The 9886-nt window shown below is 38.7% G+C and overlaps 1 long non-coding RNA gene across 1 annotated transcript; it reads right to left on the bottom strand.

Moving 5' to 3' along the window:
• Positions 1-303: 303 nt before the first annotated feature.
• LOC140149821 (uncharacterized) lies at positions 304-8146 on the bottom strand. Its single transcript, XR_011858741.1, has 3 exons — positions 8025-8146; positions 806-907; positions 304-387 (listed from the first exon to the last, which is right to left on the bottom strand). It is a non-coding gene; the product is annotated as an uncharacterized lncRNA (long non-coding RNA).
• Positions 8147-9886: the final 1740 nt, after the last annotated feature.

Here is a 9886-nt window from a genome sequence, read left to right as displayed (position 1 = left end):
ATATAAAAATATGCTGTAAATACGAATGAAAACACGGTATAAAATATAGGCCTATTCGGAAATAATCAACATTTTGTACAAAGCTATTGCTCATGTTTAAATATCGCTAGCATTGGCAATAATAATTACCGTCATCGTTCTTTATGGTAACAGTCGTTTTCTTCCTTCCTTGATTAATTTCACCTCCTCAGCTCCAACAATCTCCACCATAGAATATCTCATCTAACTCTATGTAGTGTTCATTAACAATTGGTATTGTTATTCCTGCAGCTCTTTCACCTGATGGAAAGGTTACTTCATGAATTCCGGTCATTTGAAAGTCCACCGTTTCAGTGGCATATATTGTGCCGATATTATTAGATGGTAGGCTCCCAGAAACCTCTACCGCTAAAAAAAAAAAAAAAAAATAAATAAATAAATAAATAAAACTAGGTGAAAGAGAGGAAATAAAGCGTCATCCAAGTGTATACATACGAAGGGATCCATCAAATCACATTATTTTTTTGGAGATTTTAGTGTTATCATTATGGTCTTATGCAGACTCAGAAACACTACGGTTCTGTATTGTATCGAAAGATATTGCAATATCAATGCAAGATGGTTTCAGTACATTTGATAAAAAAGAATGGTTATACTATTGATGACAATGACAATGATTATGTTTAAGAACGTGGTGGTGGTGAGGAGCAGGAGGAGGAGGAGAGGCGGGGACGAGGAGAAGGAGGAGGAACAGGTTGAGGGGGGAATGAGGGAAAAGATGGTGATAATGATAATATATACTAGAAATTTGCACATATTTACTCACATATTTTTCTTGATTGAGTTGTGTCTATTCTCTCAAATGTAACAATCACTGCTCCCGCATCTTCTGGAACTTGTCTGGTTCTTTGCGTGACTGAATAATCCGCTAAAGTCAAAAGTAAACAATCATACTTGTATAAAGCAGGCGGCGGATGACATGATCGAGCCGGCAACTTGTGAAACCGCCCGGCCGTATGGCATTTTCCAATATACTCGGTTAGTTTTGTGGGGTTCATTATCGAACCCCAAAGGTTTTAGCTTGTATTTATATTATTTATCAACATAGGCCTATTTGTTTGTGATATTTCAAGCGTTTTAAAATTTCAAAATAATCCCATTCAATTACACGGTTGACGATGACAATTTACTGAATTTAGAGAATGCAATGCGGCCACCACCTGGTATAAAGCATATTAGTCCCTATAATAGTTGCATGCATTGCGCAATGTGCAACAATTATTTAATATCTTGGTATTGCATGCTGCAATATATATTTGAGTTTTAATGCAAAGAAAATATATATTATACAAACCTATGTTGTTAAAACTTGTTACAATATTGCTTTATTGGGACGATGTGCGCGCGTAGTATTTTACACTATTTTCGCCCATTATCAGGATGGAAATGGCTTTATCTTTACAATGTACAATTTTGTATTTTACACTATTTTGGCCCATGATCGGGCTGAATTTTGGTATAAAGGGGGCTCCTTGCCCCTTTTCTTTTCATCTGCCCTCCTGATTTTCTCTTTCATTTTTTGTCAGAGGGGCACTTTATCACTCTGCCCCTGTCCCCACGCTGGCTACGCTACTGCATGTACATATGTATCGTGTGGGGGTGTGTGGGGTTGATGCAAGGGATCTGTATCCTGTGTTTCCATCAAATTCCAGCATTTCCATCAACGGTGCCCAATCTGCCAATTGTATCTTGGACTACGGTTTGCCACAGGGCTCCATAGTGGGTCCTCTATCATTCATTGTTTATACCATTCCGATTGGAAGAATTATTCAGAAACATGGCTTATCTTACCATCTTTACGTGGATGATGTTCAACTTTACATCAGTTTTGATCCATCCAGTAACTTGTCTATTGACTCAGCTCTCTCCAAACTTACCAAGTGCATTAGTGATACCCAAAGTTGAATGAAATGTAATAGGTTAAAGCTGAACAATGACAAAACTGAGTTTTTTGTGGCTTTATCATCTTTCAACAAACGCCGCATGCCTGTTGTCAAACTTTACATTGGTAATATTGTGATTGAGCCTACTGAGACTGTGCGCAACAATAGCCAAATATCCATGTCCACCCAAGTTACTTCTCTCTCACGCAGCATAACCTACCATCTCCGTAACATCTCTCGCATTCGTCATTTTCAAGACTTTGATACTTGTAACAATGTTATTCGCTCACTCGTTCTATCCGGATTGAATTATGGTAACATCTTACTTTTGGGTTCGAATGTCACTGAAATTGCTCGTCTTCAAAGACTAGAGAATTGGGCAGCCGAGATTAGTTTTCTTGCAGCCAAAAAAGACCATGCTTCCCCATTGCTCCGTGAATTGCACTGGCTGCCTGTGAGTTAAAGAGTCTACTACAAAGCCATGTTGTATGTTTACAAGTGCCTTGCTGGCTTGGGGCCGGATTATTTGCCATCCTCCTTGACATTATATATCCCTGGAAGACAAGGACTTTGATCTGCCACTGATGACATTCGCCTGCATGTGCCCAAAGTCCACTACCGCTCTTTTAAGTCAGCCGCTGATAAGGCTTTTGCTTTCACAGCTCCTAAGTTGTGGAACCAGCTACTTGTTTCAGTCCGTTCCTCCAACTCTTTGCCAGTGTTCAGAAAAGGGCGGAATACATTCCTGTTTTCAGAAATAAAATTGCTTTTTATTGCAATTTCTTATAATCATGTTTTTGCTATGTTTTGAGCGCTGTGATCATAACTTGTCCTTTCGATGCTTTCATTGAGGAAAGTTACAACACAAAGTTCCAGAAGTATACTCCTCTTTGTAACTTGCTCACATTGTGCGGATTTGATTGCAAAATCCTTGTCTTCGTGATTGGGTCACTCGGTCATATTCATCACCGTTTCCGAAGTGGGTTGAAGAAACTTGGCTTCCCTAAACGTGTTTCCAAGGCTGTTGCCAAGTATGCTTCTGTCAGTTCCATGATTGGAACCAACATCATTTGGAGACTGCGATACAGGCTCATTAAAATCAATTAATTCTTCCTGTTCAATTTCATGTTGTTTGTAATTTATTCATGTAATGATTTATAATGCCGCTTTGGTGGCCCAAATGTATTTGTTCATTATTGAATAAAAAATTCGTTTATGTAACTATCTTTGGTTTCCCACAAATTTATAATGTCTTCTTCATTGTTGCGTAATTATTGCATTGCTATGCTCCGCTTGTATTATATATTTTGTATTGTACTGTGGTTTTATATGCAATAAAATATATGAATATGTATGCATATATGTATGTATGTGGGTCTGGCGACGAGTGCGTATATACCTCCTCTCTTGATAATGAAGTGGCTATTGTTTTGCGCAATCAATCTACTACATTCAATCATATCAAAAATCAGCATTTGAATAACCGTATCACTAGGTTTAAGACTAAGATATCTCAAGGCAGAATTCTACACACGCCTTGCATCAATTTGCAAATCTCAAACAATAATCTCACCAATACTGCTATCGCTGATAATCTGGTCAAGTTCATCTTTAAGACACGTCTGTAACTTCTTGAATGTAATTCTCTGTTGCACTGTTATTATCCTCGTGTTTATCCCAAGTCATGCTTACTATGTAACAACCCATTTGACAGTGCTTCTCATGTTCTCAATGGTTGCATGATTTTCAATAACATGTACATCAAGCGTCACGACAGGATCGTTAACCACATTCATTCATTCTGAACTCATTAAGCCCGTCCTCAGCTCATTGAGTATGTAAACAAGATAATTACAGGTAACATGCTGAATTCCAACTCGCCACAGCTTTATGCTAATGTTATTCATGGAAAACCGAACTTACTCATCATTGATGAACAGTTGAAAAGGGCTTATATCAGTTCGGGGGGTCTATTGCCAGTTGGTCTAATACCATTTCGTCTAATTCCTGTTTAGTCTATATTCAATTGGTCTATTACCAGAAAGGCTAATTGCCACTTAGTCTAATAATCATATAGTCTAATGGCCATTTAGTCTAATATTGTTTGGTCTAATAACCAGTATGTCTACTAACCATATAGTCTAATAACCATTTGGTCTAATATTTCTTAAATAAGCATTTGGTCTAATAACCGTTTGGTCTAATAACCGTTAGGTCTAATACTCGTATGGTCTAATAACCGGTTAGTCTAATACCATTTCGTTATTAAACTAAATGCTTGTAAGACTAAATGGTTTGTAGACCAAATGGGTATTAGACCAAATGGCTATTAGACCTATTGGTTATAGACCAAGTGGGTATTAGACTAAATGGTTGTTAGACTAAATGGTTTTAGACTTATTGATTATTAGACTAAATGGTTATCGGACCTAATGATTATTAGACCAAATGGTTAAAGGACCAAATGATTAGTGAACGTAGTGGTTATAGACCTAATGGGTTTAGACGAAATGGATGTAGACGAACTGGATATTAGACCAAATGGTATTAGACCAAATGGCAAATCCCCGTTCGGGTCCACTGCTAATTCAAAGACGTCTCTGATATCAAAGACTCTTCAGTGCCGAGTCACCTGACAGTATCATAATTCAGAGACGTCTCATAAATCACATACTCCCTAGTCTCAAACCCCAGCCGCAAACGATATTGTGAACGTGAACTGTCGCAGCGGGAATAATTTTGCGAGTAGGCCTAATCAGCATGATCAGGGTTGTAGCTAGCCCAAGTTGAGTGCCTGCTAATTTTACTATCCAATTTATGAATTAAATCGCGGGCTCGGGATACACTCTTTCTAGTGAACGTGAGAAATCGGGGAATGTTAAAAAAATTATTGCTCTTTTTCATAACTTTGAGCTTAAATGCTGCAGAATAACTTTGCTCCCTCGACGACATTTTGCAGACTTTCAATTCTCCGTACACATCAAAACTCATCACGTGGTGATGAATGCACCAAACTTTTACAATATTTCATAGAGTACTCATACTTGAACTGCAACATTATATGGGGAGTAGCAAGTTAATTGTTCAGGCCCGGACTCATGGAAATATTTTCAACCAATACCAAGAAGAAACTATAAACATTTTTTGTCACTGTTTCAATAAAACATTTTTATTTCTTAAAATTATTATCATCGTTATTACTAGAATTACTAGGCGTTTCTAGAATCCGGGACCGCCGGGGGGGCTGAACTACACACAATTTCAAAAGGATGAACATCCGCGCGGCAGCGCCGCTAGGGGTGTCTGAGGGGCGATGTGCCCCCTCCCCCTCCGAATTAGTCATTTTTATAATGTGAAAGCCCCAATGGAGCCATTTCATTTGGTGCAACATGTTTATTGGTTGTTTTCTGAGCATATATTTTTTACAGATTTCAAACTGAGCCGCGAATTTTAGTTTTAGGCCTATATGAATACTCGTGCTCAATAATTCCTCCAATTCAGCCTAAGTTTAGGCTTTTCTGTTTTGACGCAAGGGGTGCTTGAGGGGGATGTGCTATAATAGGCCTATAGGCATATATCTATGAAAGATAGGCCTATAATTCCTAACAAATTTCATGCGGACCTGACTTCTGGGGCACACATTTTATGGGTATGAACCTGCTCAATTAGGCCTATATGGATACTTGCAAGTTAGCCTTTTCTTTTTTGACGGAGAAGGGTGCCTGAGGGGGATGTGCTCCCTCAGAAGTTGGAGAATTATTTTAAAAAAATAATGAAAGGCACAATAAAGTCATTTGGTGTAACACTTATTATTGGTATTATTTTGGGCATACTAGATTTCAACGGACCCGACTTGTGAGGGGGATATTATCCTCAAACTAAAAGCCAATTGGTGCATCATTTTGCATTAGGCCCCTATTATTAACTTATTTTTCCGACCATCATGATTAAGCATAGCCTATAGGCCATATAATCATGTCATGATAATGCATAATATGTATTTTAGAACGGATTTCCAGTGGATGCGACTTCCGTGTCACAAATTTCAATCATGAACATATGATGCGCAATGACTCAGAACGTACGCTTCCTCGTTTCTTCTTGTTTTCTTTCCACCTTTCTCCCTTTCCTTTGCCTAAAAATGCCCGGACATTGAAATGAGCCTGGGTGGCTGTGCCAAAACAAGATTTTCAACCCAGTTTTACTAATATTTTATATTTGTTTTCAGTTGTCGGGATATTTCTTTCAATGTTTGGAAAATCAGACAGAAAAAGTAGGCCTTTTCCTTTTCCCTCCCTTTTCCGCCCCTTCAATTTTTTTAGGGGCACTATACTGCCATACTGGCTATGCCCCGTCCCGTACGCAGAGTGGGGCCGTGCGGTGGGGCAAAAGTCCCAAAAAAACCTAATTTGCGACCGTAGCGAACAAAAAATAGGTTTTTTTATGCTTATTTAGTCAAAAAAAGGTCCAAAGTTTGTGAAGATCTTAAGGTCCACTTTTTACAAAATCGCCCCCCCCCCTCCTGGAAAAAAGATCCACCTTTTCAAATTCAGCACCCCCCCAAAAAAAAAAAATACGGGCATGGCTATGCCACTGCTCTGTCACTCCCTTCCTCTCCCTCCCTCTTCCCTCTCCCTCTCTCTCTTTCTCTCTGTCGCCCTCATTTTTTTTTAAGACCTGGGGCTGCAGGCCCCAAAGCCCCACCCATGGGCAGTGGGCACGCGCCTGGTTTACCGTAATTTGCTGATCTATTTTGAGCCACCCAACATAACATAACCCCACCCATATCAATAAAATACAAGTGTCCATATTTCTCCGAATTCATCCCATGCACGTGTGCAAGAGTCAGGCTACGAGGTTAGGCCTGAACGTTTCCGTAGGGGCCTACCATTTTTTTTTTTTTTTTTTAATATATTTTTGAAAAGGTGCCGCCACAATGCGCTCCAAAAATCGCTCCCCTCCCCCCTCGTTGACTAGCCAAAAAATCATGGTCCCCTCCTTTTTTGCCTTGCCAAAATATTCACTGCCCCCATGACTTTATTACTTCAAAAAGTTGGATTTGGGCCATGAATGGCTCGATTTTGGAATCTAAGTGTTTTCTGGGACCATTTGTCAGAATTTGCACAGATACATATGATGTTTGCACAGGCAGATATTTGCTAAACATAGGAAAGCATATTCTGATACAGTCACCTTCGTTCCGATGTGCTGCATCTAGTGCCGAGCTGTCAAAAAGCACGACGTATGTGATATCACAGACCCCGTATGTGAAATCACTGACCCGTCTTTGATATCAGAGAATATCTTTGAATTAGCAGTGCCCCCGAACTGATATACAGTAGTTGAAGTTTCCTCTCCGTACGACGCTTTTATTGATCAATGCTATAATACCAAATTTTTGTATTACAGTCCTTTGTGTGAACTGATCACTCTCGTCACGAATTACTCATGTAAAATCGTCGTCATCATCATTGGCTCTACAGGGTGTGTCCACAAAAACATGTGTTTCCATGTGTTTTCCATGGTTTCTCACTTCTTGCTTGTAATTAGATTATGAATTTGCCGCCTGCTCTGCGAGCTTTATGTGGCGTTATCTGTATTTTGTATATAATTGCAGTTATCTAATAAAATATTTAAAATGTGTATCTGTTTGCAACTTAGTTACCTGCGAGGCAGATTGCCTTTTGGATATAATACCATGTATATAGTACAGAGCACTAGTATCTCTCACACGTGGTATAGCAAAGTGTGCCATGGTGTATTGAAAAGCCAAAACAATACTAATAGTAGACCCATTCAGTGACCGTGGTGTAACTAAACATTTTTTAAGAAGAGATTGAGAGAGAAATCCATATAGGCGTATCTTCACCAAAAATGGAAAAGGAGTCTGACGCCTTTCAAGCAATGTTGCAATTTGTTAAATTGTAATAAATACATTTTTTAACAGCAAGCTATGAAACGTATCATGTATTTTCAGCCCATGTTTAATTCACAGAAATTTGATTTCAAGTGTCCCAATGATTTTCGCACAAGAGAGTAGCTTTCTGTTGTAACAACTGATGACATACTGATCATGATATGATATGATATGATATAACTCACTGTCGTGGTCTTCGATGTTTAGTTTCGCAGTTGAGGTAGAGCTTATAACCGGAGAGGCGTCATTCCCACATTCACCTGAAGGTAAGGCAAGTCTTAGTTGAAAACTTTCAGTATTTTCAACAAGGTTGTCATTGGTTATTGGAATTGCGATGATTTTATTATTTTCGGATGTGTCAAATGTTACTGTATTTCTCGGATACGCTGCATAGTCCAGTCCCTGGGTAGCTCTAGTAGCTGATGGATCACTATCAGGCTCCACGAATACATCTTATATAAAGAATCAGAGAAGAAATCAAAATCAAATCAAATAAAACTCATTAAAATAATACACTAGAAGGGCAAGGAATAATCCAACGTGTTGAAAACGCTAATGTCGGCAGAACTGATAACATTGAATAGTAGTCCGGCATACTGGGCATGATTTTTCGGATCAAGTGGCAATTGTCGTACTGCAAGCCAATTTGGGTATTTTATGAACATATAGGTCCTGACCATATCACTGGTTGAAATTGTGATGTACCCTGTATAATTCTATGTCATGAAATAGGGGAAGTTACCTTTATAATCATGCAATAGTTTGTTTATTATTACATCTAGGGGGAAACCCAGATGAATGCAATAACAACATCATTTGTCAAGACTATTTATGTCAAGGGGAAATCCCTGAGACTGTAAAGAAAGATGATGACATCATGGGGAAAACCCACAGGAAGTGATGTAAGGTGAAATGTTAATGTCTATATGATTAGAACATTGGGAAAATCCCAGATGGGGATAAAACACAATGTTAATAATAATTCTAGGCAGACCTGTATCGATATGATTGTAATGTGAATGGATGTAGCTACAGCTCTCAAAAAGAGAGTATTTAATGTTAACCAGTTATTCTGGATACTCAGGGAGTATTTCAAAGTGTAGCCATGGAGGATTCCTACAGTGCTACAAGTTCAGCCTTGCCTGAAATATGGTTATTTCAAAGCTACGAAAATGGACCAAAGTAAGACATCAGGGTCTACTGCGGATTGTAGAGGCGACTTTATGAAATTTTGTTACAATTATTATCATCTGGATACAGATCTGACAGGCTGCAATAGCCTTTATTATTGTCACAGTTGATAGTGTTGATCTGGGCTATGCTTACAGTCCAATTCCTTGAAAGAAAGGAAATTACAAACCAGAAATATTTTATGTAGTCAAAGTGCTACTATTTACCAGTGTTGTCGGAGAAGATCTAGAATACGTCAAAGAACGTTATTCTTCCAAGAAAGGAAACATATTCTTCTGTCGACTTGCTGAAGTCTGGTATTTTGATTCAACGCAACTGTCAAAATAAGTGGGGACAACTGCATCGCAGTCCTGCTTCCTGAAGATATTGTGTGAAAGGTGGAAATAGCACCAAGTTTGGAGAAAGCAGCGCAAGGAGTTAAATTTGGAGAACTGCGCAAGGAGTTTAGCATAGGAGAACGGCGCAAGGAGTTTAGCATAGGAGGACGGCGCAAGGAGTTTAGTATAGGAGAATTGCGCAAGGAGTTGTAAACGTGTTTGGAGAACACCATTTTTGTGTAAGGATTTTATACGCAAGGAGTTATCAATGCAAGTGTACAAAGGACTTCGCTGATTGTCGCAGGACAAGTGAATAGGGATATATTACATCAGTCGTCCAGAACATTACAAGAACTTTATGATCACCAAGAAGAAGAATGCTGGCTAAGTACAAAATAGATAAAGAGTGATTATATTTGATTAATGTATATGTGCATTTGTAGTCATTATATTGTACCAAACGAAACTTGCTTTCAATTAAAGACTTAAATTTTGTTAGCTTAAACGAACAGTGTATTTGTGTTGTGCATTCGTGTGAG

Source organism: Amphiura filiformis, chromosome 4 (assembly GCF_039555335.1).
Source record: "Amphiura filiformis chromosome 4, Afil_fr2py, whole genome shotgun sequence".
NCBI classification, from domain to species: domain Eukaryota; kingdom Metazoa; phylum Echinodermata; class Ophiuroidea; order Amphilepidida; family Amphiuridae; genus Amphiura; species Amphiura filiformis.
This window is presented reverse-complemented; position numbering and strand designations above follow the sequence as displayed.